At 45.0% G+C, this 11458-nt stretch overlaps 1 protein-coding gene across 1 annotated transcript in view; it reads left to right on the forward strand.

Annotated features, from left to right (window-relative positions):
- LOC143286193 (uncharacterized) overlaps positions 1-11458 on the forward strand; it is a 256326-nt gene that overhangs the window by 124457 nt on the left and 120411 nt on the right. Inside the window, exon 2 of the mRNA XM_076593829.1 lies at positions 2898-2968. The gene's annotated coding sequence lies outside the window, so the exon portion shown is untranslated. The remainder of the gene's footprint in view (positions 1-2897; positions 2969-11458) is intronic.

Here is an 11458-nt window from a genome sequence, read left to right on the forward strand (position 1 = left end):
TTTTTCTCCCCATCGAATCTGCAGTGTGTGTGTGTGTGTGTGTGTGTGTGTGTGTGTGTGTGTGTGTGTGTGTGTGTGTTTGTGCGTGCGCGCGTGTGTGTGTGTTTGGTTGTGCGTGTGTGTGTGTGTGTGTGTGTGTATGTGCGTGCGTGCGTGCGTGTGTGTGTGTGTGTGTGTGTTTATGCGTGCGTGTGTGTGTGTGTGTGTGTGTGTGTGTGTGTGTGCTCTTGCGCGTATGTATTTGTGTGTATGTGTAAGCGTACATGCGTGTGTGTGTGTGTGTGTGTGTGTGTGTGTGTGTGTGTGCGCGCGTGTGCCTGTGAGCGTGTGTGCGTGTGTGTGTATGTGTGTGTGCGTGCGCGCGTGTGCCTGTGAGCGTGTGTGCGTGTGCGTGTGTGTGTGTGCGTGCGTGCGTGTGTGTGTGTGTGTGTGTGTGTGTGTGCTCTTGCGCTTATATATTTGTGTGTATGTGGAAGCGTATGTGCGTGCGTGCGTATGTGTGAGCGTGCTTACGTGTGTGTGTGTGTGCGTGTATGTGTGTGTGTGTGTGTGTGTGTGTGTGTGTTATGTGTTTCTGGGATATGAATTACGGTGACGCCTGTCTATGCGTGTCAAAATCTGTATGGGAGCCTGCCAGAAAGGGGAAGAAATGCATTGTTGAGAGATTTGGAGAGAGAGAGAGAGAGAGAGAGAGAGAGAGAGAGACAGAGACAGAGACAGAGACAGAGAGACGAAAACTGGGGGCAAATATCGTTCACTCGACTTCCTTCACACAGTTCACCAATTGAAATTTCCACAGGATTTCTTCTTCTTTTTTTTTTCTTCTTTTCTTTTCCTTTTTTTTTTTTTTTTTTTTTTAAACAACAACTTTCCTTTACAACATAAACTGTCATTTTACCAAATCACTCACTGATAAAACGTACACATCACTAAATATCATTGTACATTATACAAATTATAATCAAAGATCCCTGCGAGTTTTCACTGGCGCAATGTGGATACAGTCATTGTAAACGATGCAGATTGTATTTAGTCAGATATCTAGAGGCGTAACCCGAAGTACTCTCCAGGATTGCACAGGCGACAGCAGCGCTCACAAAACTGAGGTACATCTGGAACGACCGGAACATTGCACTCGGCTCAAAGATCAGACTGATGCGTACCCTGGTGACATCAGTACTCTTGTATGCATGAGAATCGTGGACCTTAACAGCTGAAATAGAAAAGAGAATACAGTCCACTGAGATGAGATGCTTTCGAAGACTCCTGGGCATCTCCTACAAAGATCATATCACGAACGAAGAAGTTCTAAACAGAATCAGGCAAGTCATTGGGCCCTACGAAGACCTGTTGACCTTGGTCAAGAGACGCAAGCTCAAATGGTATTGCCATGTCATGAGATCATCAGGGCTTGCCAAGACATTCCTGCAGGGCACAGTGCAAGGAGGGAGAAGGAGAGGCAGACAGAGGAAGAGATGGGAGGACAACATCCCAGAATGGTCGGGCTTGTGGTTGAGCGATACAATCAGGTCAGAAAACCGAGAGGATTGGAAGATGCTGGTTGCCAGATCACCTGTGGCGCCCCAACGGTCCACAAGACTACGGGATAGGTGAAGGTGAAGGTGATCTAGAGGAATGGGACAGGAGTGGTGGAGGTCGAGGGGGGTGGGGGGGGATCGCAAAAGATGAAAATTTGGACACCATTTATACCTAATTCTTATTCCTGCTGCTTATGGTCCAGCACCATTTATACCTAAGTTATACAGACCCCATACACGCCGAAACATATAACCAGAGATTTCCTTTCAGTCATCCAGTCTGACACATTCATTTATGTGGATGAAGAACGAGAAATGCAAATGAACCAGTGTACAAATCGGCGTACCAGCGTTCCATTTCTGATTGAACAGCTCAGAATCAAACGCGGCAGTATTCATGCCACAATTACACCCCCCCCCACACACACACACGTCTTTGATGGCACCGGTTTTGCACCCCCTCCACCCCCCTCCCCCCCAGTTCCTGGTGGTGCCGAGAGAGAATCGATACCGTTCTGGCAGGCGGCTATGGCACCTAAAGTGATGAACAACTTCTTCTGTCTTTGTGTGCCTGTGATGAATAGCATCTTTCTGTCTGTATGTCTGTCGGTTTGTCTGTCTCTCCCTGTCTGTCTGTCTCTGTTTCTGTCTGTCTGTCTCTCTCTCTATCGCTCTCTCTATCTCCCTTCTTTTTCTCCTCCCCCCCCCCCTCTCTCTCCTTGTATCCCTCATCATCTCTCTCTAATTCAACATTTTTTCTTTTTTTTTTACCCTCCCCCCTTTTTCCCCATCTCTCCTTCTCCCCCCCCCCCCCGTCTCTCTCTCTATCCTTTTTCTCATTCTAGCTTTCTCTGTGTCTCTCACTGTCTCTCTCACTCTCTCTCTCTCTCTCTCTCTCTCTCTCTCTCTCTCTCTCTCTCTCCCGCACTCAAACATATTCATTCCATCATTCCTTGACTATGAGAAGAAAAGAAAAGAAATGGAAATTCAATTCATCCAGGCCATGTCATAACCCCACCCACCCCCGTCCCCCACCTCTACCACTTACCCCATATAGCACCCCCCCTCCCCATCCCCCGAACCAATCAGTCTCTCTGACTGACATGTTAGAAGTCACAAGGAGTAGAACTTACAATCCTGTCTTTTTTTCCTCCCTTGCCTGCCTGTCTGCCTGCCTGCTTGCCTGCCTGTCGCCCCCTTAAATGTGTTCGATGAAAACTGTTGCTCTGGAACTGGGGGGATGGGGGGGGGGGGGGGGGGGAAGGGGTCAGATTCTTCTTTTCTGTTCTCTCTGTTCTTTCTTTCTTTCTTTTCGTTTTTAAACCTGAGATTGAAAATGGATCGCTGGTGTTGTGGCAGGTCAGAGAGGCGCCCTTGTGATGGACAGCTGAGATCCTGGACACGGCAGTGTGGCCAAATTGGACGGTGTGGTGAGTGTGTTAGTGTGTGTGTGTGTGTTAGTGTGTGTGTGTGTGTGTGTGTGTGTGTGTGTGTGTGTGTGTGTGTGTGTTCGTTGTTTTCTTCAACGTCCATCCACAGTTGTGACTTTAGATGAAAATCCACCCCCTTCCTCCTTCCCAGCCCCACCCATACCTCATGTCATCACTACGTTTTCCTATTTGTCTCTCTCCTGAATTCGTATCACAAAAATATATGAATAAAATGAAACAACAACAAACTGACTACTCAACCAGTAAAACCACAGCAGAATGGCAGTGGTGCTGTGAAATCACAACAGAATGGCAATGGTTATCCTGATTAATCTCTGAACTATTTCAGACAAATGTTGTTTGTCATACAAAATGTTTCCACTGGAAACAGATATAGAACTGCAGGGTTTGTAAATCCAATGAGGAAAAAATGTTTTCAACTGTCCGCATCCACAGATGTTATTCATTGTGATAACCGCAAGGGCATGTCGTTTACGTGGTGAGTGTCATTTCTATGGCATCCAATCGTAGTCACTATGTCAGACTAACTAACCTTCTGCTACTGTAATGTGTGTGTGTGTATGTGTGTGTGTGTGTGTGTGTGTGTGTGTGTGTGTGTGTGTGTGTGATGTGTGTGTGTGTGTGTGTGTGTGTGTGTGTGTGTGTGTGTGTGTGTGTGTGTGTGTGTGTGTGTGTGATGTGTGTGTGTGTGTGTGTGTGATGTGTGTGTGTGTGTGTGTGTGTGTGTGTGTGTCTCGGTCGCTGCTTTTGTTTCTGTATCTGTCTGGCTGTCAGACTCAGGCTCTGTCTTTGTCTGTCTGTCTGTCTCTCACCGTCTGTCACCCCTTTCTCTGTCTCTGTCTCTTTCTCTGTCTCTCTCTGTCTCTCTTTCTATGTCTCTGTCTGTCCGTCTCTCTCTCTTTCTCTCCCCCACTCTCTCCTTATATCCATCTGCCTATCTCAGTCTGCATGTCACTGTCTGTCTCTTTATCTGTCTCTTCGTCTCTCTCTCTCTGTGTCTGTCTGTTTGTCCCCCTCTCTTTATGTCTGTCTGCCCGTCTGTCTGTCTGTCTGTCTATCTGTATCTCTCTCAGTTCAACCCACCCTATTGATTTGACTGGGAATGTTTCTGGGATGATGCTGGTGTTTTTTGGTGTTTTTTTTATTTTTGTTTTTAAACAGATGAACGATTAAGTGAAGGCTTAGCTGTTATCCATGTTTTTCCTTTCCATAGTAAATATTTCTATCTTTCCATCCATCCCTCGCTCTATCTTTCTCTCTCTCTGTTCATTTTCTTTCATAGCCCCCCCCCCTCTCTCTTTATGAACAGAACTCTTTTATGCGCACATTTTGCAAAGGATTGGATGTTGGAGGAGCGTTTATTTTCTTTATCTGATATAAAATCAAGCCGCTTTCTTCCGGTGAAAGTATCAATACCGTCAGTCTGTGTTGCTTTATGGCGGTGAGATTAGAAAAAAAAGATAAAAAAAACTAACTAAATATAACAAAGAGAGAGACAGATAAATAAACAAGTAGATAAATCAATGAATAGGTAGATAAATAAATAAATATATCAATAAATAAATAAACAAATAAATAAACAATTTCCTGTTTGCAATCTGCGGGATTAAAGAATAAGAAATATATGGAAAAACTAAATGAATTAGTCTAGTAGATAGCTAGCCAGCTAGCTAGACAGACAGACAGACAGGCAGATAGATATACAACAAAGGTAAAGCCTCAGGCTACAAGCACATCTGCCATTCATTCTCTGATAACTGGAGCCAAGAACAGAATGAAGTACTGAATTTCTGGTGTACCAGTTTTGTCAGAAAGTAAAGTCCCAATTTCGTGAGAAACTGTAATTTTAATTGAAGATTAAGAAAGAAAAAAACAACACATAAACGTGATGCACAGACATTAATCAAAACAGATTGAAGGTCTGCAAAGTAATCATCCAATCAAATATCCAGCGATTTATTTTCATAATTTTATCATAAATATTCATCTCTTGGACGATTAGGGAAAACAAAACGAGCATGGCACGCCACAGTTCCTGGGGCAAGGGGTAGAGAGGGAATCGGGAAGAGATACAGTTAGTATTTTCACGAATAAAATTACGACATTTCTTCCATTCAGAATATCATTTCGTCTATCTTTTCCCTTTACGATCTGGAACATTCGGAAAGAAATAAGAAATACACGAATAAAACAAATGTATGACAAAAACGAAAAAATGTACACAAATACGTATCAAGAATTGCATTCACAAACTAACAAACAGATGTATAACAAACAAATGAAAAGGGCAAGGAATTTAACGCCATTACTTTCACCAATCATTTTTTTCTGAAGGTCTGGAACCAGAAACAACATGAAGTACTCTTTGTACCTCTGCACATTTGACGGACGAGTTTAAGCATCAAGTTGCAGTTCCACAAGAATTGATTCCATTCCGAAGCTGAAAGTTGACTTCAATATAAAAAAAAAATCACTCATGAGTGAAATTCCCCATCAGTCAAAACTGGCATAACGTCTACGGATTAGTCATCTGGTTAAACATTCAGGAATTCCTTTCTCGTTTGATTCAAGTCCTTCATCTCTTAGGAAGCGGTAAAAGAAGTGGATGGTACACCGCACTTCCATCTCCGATCGATCTGCTGGGACCGAGAAAGGCATTACTACAAGTTCCATGTACACCCCCTCCATGTCTTTGATGGAACCCTCCTGGCTGTGAGTGCCGGTTCTGTGAGGAGACATTCCGCACTGTCAGGCCGATGGGGCGCCAGGAATGATGGACAGCTTAGTGCCTGGGAGTACAGCAGTGTGGCGACGTTGTGTGAGGAGTGAAGTCCCGGTGGTAGTCCTGGACTTGCCTGTATCTCTGACTCCCTCCTTGGCTCTCAACCCCCACACACACCTCCCTCTCTCTCTCTCTCTCTCTCTCTCTCTCTCTCTCTCTCGATCCCTTTCTCTCTCTGCTTCTCTTTCTATGTCTCTTTGTGTCCATCTCTCTCTGTCACTGTCTCTCTCTCCCTCCCTCCTCTCTCTCTCTCTCCCTATCTATTTCTGTCTGTCTCTGTCCCCATCTCTCTCTCTCTCTCTCTCTCTCTCTCTCTCTCTCTCTCTCTCTCTCTCTCTCTCTCTCCCTCCCTCTCTCTCTCTCGATAAACTTATTCTTTAGGGCGAGATCTGGATGTAGAAAAAGCATCCACTTTGCTTATCTATTTTACCTCGTTGATAACGAATGTGTCTTGTCCCCTCCTCTCTTTCTCCTCTGTCTGTCTGTATGTCTGTCTGTCTTTCATCCATTCATTCTGTCTGTCTCTCTGTCTCTGTCTGTCTGTCTCTCTCTCTCGATTTAGTCCCTCTTTAGGGCGAGGGCTGGATGTAAAATAATAAAATCCACTTTCCTGATTACGTCGTTGATAAAGAATGTCTTGTCCTCTCTCTCTCCCTCCTTCTCTGTCTCTGTGTCTTTGTCTCTGTCCCTGTCCCTCTCTGTCTGTCTCTCTCTTTTGTGTACATATATTTGTTTTTATTGTGCTTTGATCTCTGTCTGTCTGTCTGTCTGTCTCTGTCTGTCTCTGTCTGTCTGTCTCTCTCTCTCTCTCTCTCTCTCTCTCTCTCTCTCTCGATTTAGTCCCTCTTTAGGGCGAGGGCTGGATGTAAAATAATAAAATCCACTTTCCTGATTACGTCGTTGATAAATAATGTCTTGTCCTCTCTCTCTCCCTCCTTCTCTGTCTCTGTGTCTTTGTCTCTGTCCCTGTCCCTGTCACTCTGTCTGTCTCTCTCTTTTGTGTACATATATTTGTTTTTATTGTGCTTTGATCTCTGTCTGTCTGTCTGTCTGTCTCTGTCTGTCTGTCTGTCTCTCTCTCTCTCTCTCTCTCTCTCTCTCTCTCTCGATTTAGTCCCTCTTTAGGGCGAGGGCTGGATGTAAAATAATAAAATCCACTTTCCTGATTACGTCGTTGATAAAGAATGTCTTGTCCTCTCTCTCTCCCTCCTTCTCTGTCTCTGTGTCTTTGTCTCTGTCCCTGTCCCTGTCACTCTGTCTGTCTCTCTCTTTTGTGTACATATATTTGTTTTTATTGTGCTTTGATCTCTGTCTGTCTGTCTGTCTGTCTCTGTCTGTCTGTCTGTCTCTCTCTCTCTCGATTTAGTCCCTCTTTAGGGCGAGGGCTGGATGTAAAATAATAAAATCCACTTTCCTGATTACGTCGTTGATAAAGAATGTCTTGTCCTCTCTCTCTCCCTCCTTCTCTGTCTCTGTGTCTTTGTCTCTGTCCCTGTCCCTGTCACTCTGTCTGTCTCTCTCTTTGTGTGTACATATATTTGTTTTTATTGTGCTTTGATCTCTTTTCTCTTTTTATTTACAGTTCGCTTCATTTGATTTAATCTCTCTTTAAGGGCTGGATATGGAGAAAAAAAAAAAAGCATGCGCCTTGCTTGGCTATAACACACGTTAATAAAGAAATTGTTTGGTCTTTTTTTTCTGTATTTTGTCTTTCTTTTCCTTTCTCTCTCAACCTCCCTCCAGTCCGTGGAGTGATGGCCTAGAGGTAACGCGTCCGCCTAGGAAGCGAGAGAATCTGAGCGCGCTGGTTCGAATCACGACTCAGCCGCCGATATTTTCTCCCTCTCCACTAGACCTTGAATCATGGTCTGGACGCTAGTCATTCGGATGAGACGATAAACCGAGGTCCCGTGTGCAGCATGCACTTAGCGCACGTAAAAGAACCCACGGCAACAAAAGGGTTGTTCCTGGCAAAAATTCTGTAGAAAAATCCACTTCGATAGGAAAAACAAATAAAACTGCACGCAGGAAAAAAAAAAATACCAAAAAATGGGTGGCGCTGTAGTGTAGCGACGCGCTCTCACTGGGGAGAGCAGCCCGAATTTCACACAGAGAAATCTGTAGTGATAAAAAGAAATACAAATACAAATACATTTAGTTGATTGTTTGTTGTTGTTGTTTTTCATAGCAGCCAATAGAAATCGACCATTCCTTTTTCACCCGGTCCGAATATTCATTCTTGCTATCTTTCCTGCTCGCTGTGTGCAAGTTTATACGTAGAGATGAATAGATCAGATAAATGACAGACAAACAAGCAAACAAAGTGAAAGAATAATAAAACAAGTACAAGTACACAGAAACGTTATACATTAATGAATAAATGATCAAATGAATAGAGTCGTAGATGGATATTTTTTTATGAATAATTAAATCACTAAATAAATAAATAAATAAATGAATAAGCATGATCAAATGAATAATGAATAAATAGATAGATGATTAAATAAATCAATCAATTAATAAATAAATGAGTGAATAAATTGAAAAATAAATAATCCTACCCGTTCATCAATCATTCTATGATCGCTTGAAAACAGAAAAATACTATGAAGTACCACTTGCAGCACTGCACATTTTGTGGACCAGTTGTGTTGCCAAGTTCCCAGATAAATTCCATTCTGGAACTGACATTTCATTTCGGATTTAAAAAAAAAAATCCCATCACCTGGAGATTATGTACAGAAATGTTTCAAAACTGACATTATGTCCACAAATCATTTGACATAATCAAAGACAAAGCGATTTTCTCTTCAATATTTTGATCCAGATCATTCGTATCTTTTAAAGTGTTAAAAAAAGAAAAAAAATCACGCCAGTCACGCCGTAGGTTCCATCTGTGACTGATGTGCTGGAACCGCCGCGAAGGTATTACTACAAGTTCCATGCAAACCCCTTCCTGTCGTTGATGGAACCTTGTTCCTGGCAGAGAGTGCCGGTTCTGTGAGGAGACATTCCGTTCTGTCAGGCCGATTGGGCACCAGGGTGTGATGGACAGCTGAGTGCCTGAAAATACTGCAGTGTGTGGCCGCATTGTGTGATGAGCGTGTGTGTGCCTTTTGGGTTAATCTTGGAATCTTTCCTCTGTGTTTGTGTGTGTGTGGGGGGGGAGGGGTGCGGGGGGGGGGGGGGGGGGGGGTTGGAGTGGTGTTGTGGGTGTCGGTGTGTGTGTGTGTGTGTGTGTGTGTGTCTGTCTGTGTTTGTCTATGTGCGTGTGTGCGTGTGGGAGGGGGCTTGTAAGTGCACGCGAACAGAGATTGAACAACGCACGCATACACACACACACACACACACACACACACACACACACACACACACACACACACACACACACACAGACACACACACACACACACACGCGCACACACACACACACACACACACACACACACACACACACACACACACACACACACACACACACACGACACACACACACACACACACACACACACACACACACACACACACACACACACACACACACACACACGACACACCCAATGAAAGGCAAAGACAGACAGACAGACAGACAGAGAAAAAAAAATTTTTTGAAGGGTTAATTGAGGGCACACACACTCATCACACCACACGAATCACCCCCCATCCCCCTGTTTCCGGGTTTCCACGCACCAAGACATCCACCCCGCCCCACCATGGCGCCAGAGTCCAGCCTGTCAGAATGGAATCGATCGATTCGGACCAGGGCTCACCAACACAAGACGGTTCCTTCAAAAAAAAAAAAAAAAAAAAAAAAAGAAAAAAAAAAAGCGCAGAATGGTGCTTCTTTGCTCTTCCTTGTTCCAGTTGTGGTCAGCATTTCATGTTTGGGAGGGGGTATGGGGGGGGGGGGAGGCGGCTAGGGAGGGAGGTAACTCTCTCTCTCTCTTTGTTTCTTTCTCTATCCCTCTATCCCTCTCTCTCTCCCTATCTCTCCCTCTCTCACACTTCCTCTCCCCCCCCTCTCTCCCCCTCTCTCTCTCTCCCTCACACTCCCTCTCACTCCCTCTCTCCCTCTCTCTCCCTCTCTCCCTCTCTCTCTTCCCCTCTCTCTTCCTCTCTCTCTTTGTGCCTCTCTCTCTCCCTCTCTCTCTCTCTCCCTCACACTCCCTCTCTCTTCCCCTCTCTCTTCCTCTCTCTCTTTGTGCCTCTCTCCCCCCCCCTCTTTCTCTCTCCCTCACACACCCTCTCTCTCACTCTCTCCTCCCCTCTCTCTTCCTCTCTCTCTCTTTGTGCCTCTCTCTCTCTCTCCCTCTTTTCTTTCTCTCTCTTCACCACTCTCTAGTTCTTTGTCATCTGTTTTATATCCAGTCAAGCTCAAGTTTGACAAACTTATCAGCTCCGATGGTCCGTCAGTTTTAATTATATAATTTGATAATTTGGATGGGGCGTGTTTGCTCAGTGTAGGAAAGGCACGTGATTACTATCACGAAGCGGTGGCTTGTCCAAAGGTCTATAAATCAGACAGGGAGAGAGAGAGAGGGAGGGAGAGAGAGAGAGAGAAGAAAGGGTGAAAGAGAGGCAGGCAAAGTGATCAGCAGGAAAATGAATACATGGTGGCAAGTGCTTTGTTCATCTGACACATTTTGAGTTTAAACAGATTTACTTTCTCTTCCTCCCACCCATGCTCCCTCTCCCTCTCTCTCTCTCTCCCCCCCTCTCTCTGTCTCTCTCTCTCTCTCTCTCTCACCCCTCTTTCTCTCTCTGTCTCTCCTCTATCTCTTTCTGAATAACAACTGAATGCTATGTTCATCAAAACGAATTCCGGTATTTCATCCTCGACGGTGGATTTTTCACATCAGTCTTTGCAGCAATTTGAGATTACTTTCGTTAATTATCGCAGGACGAATTAGCGAAACTGCGGCTGAAGTGATTAAGAATGCACACCAAGCAAGTGATTGTGGTTTCAGCTCTTAAAGAGACAACCTTATCTGCCAGCGCGGTGTCCGTGAGATACTGGGTTCGAATCTCAGTCTCGTCCCTTTCTTTGGAAAGTCAAAGTGGTGACACGATAAACCCATGTTCTGTGTGCAGCATGCACCTGACGCACTGGGAAAAAGAGCCAATGGCGATACGTGTTGTTTCTTCTGGCAAAATTAGAGTAGAATAAATCCACTCTGATAAGTGCGCAAATATACGGGCATGCGTGGCAAGGGCTGACTAGCGCGTTTGGGTTTTATGCTGATGGTCATGCATCTGCTTAGTTGATGTGTGGTTTGTCGGATATGGAGTTGGCCGAACGCAGTGATACCTCCTTGAGGAAGTGAAGCTGAAACTCCATCCCAGTCCTCCTGTCCTCATTTCCCTTTCCCTCTCCAAGGCCGGCCCTTCCTGTCGCCCGTCCGCCCGACCACCCCCACCCACCCCCCAGCCCCTCCCCCGACCCCTTTAGCGCTATCCCCCCCCCTCCAACAACCCCAACTGCCACCTCATTTTCTCTGTTGCATCTCTCCCTTCTGTCCTCCTGTCCCCTCCTCCCCTATCCCACCCTTATCTATCTGTCGTGCGTTGTCCCCCTCTAACTGCTATTGCCATCTATATCTTATACTACCCAGTTCTACTACACGAAGCCCCAGTGACTCTTCTCAGAGTTTGGGGAGAAGAAGAAGGAGGAGGAGGAGGAGAACAAC

Source organism: Babylonia areolata, chromosome 9 (genome assembly GCF_041734735.1).
Source record: "Babylonia areolata isolate BAREFJ2019XMU chromosome 9, ASM4173473v1, whole genome shotgun sequence".
NCBI lineage: Eukaryota > Metazoa > Mollusca > Gastropoda > Neogastropoda > Buccinidae > Babylonia > Babylonia areolata.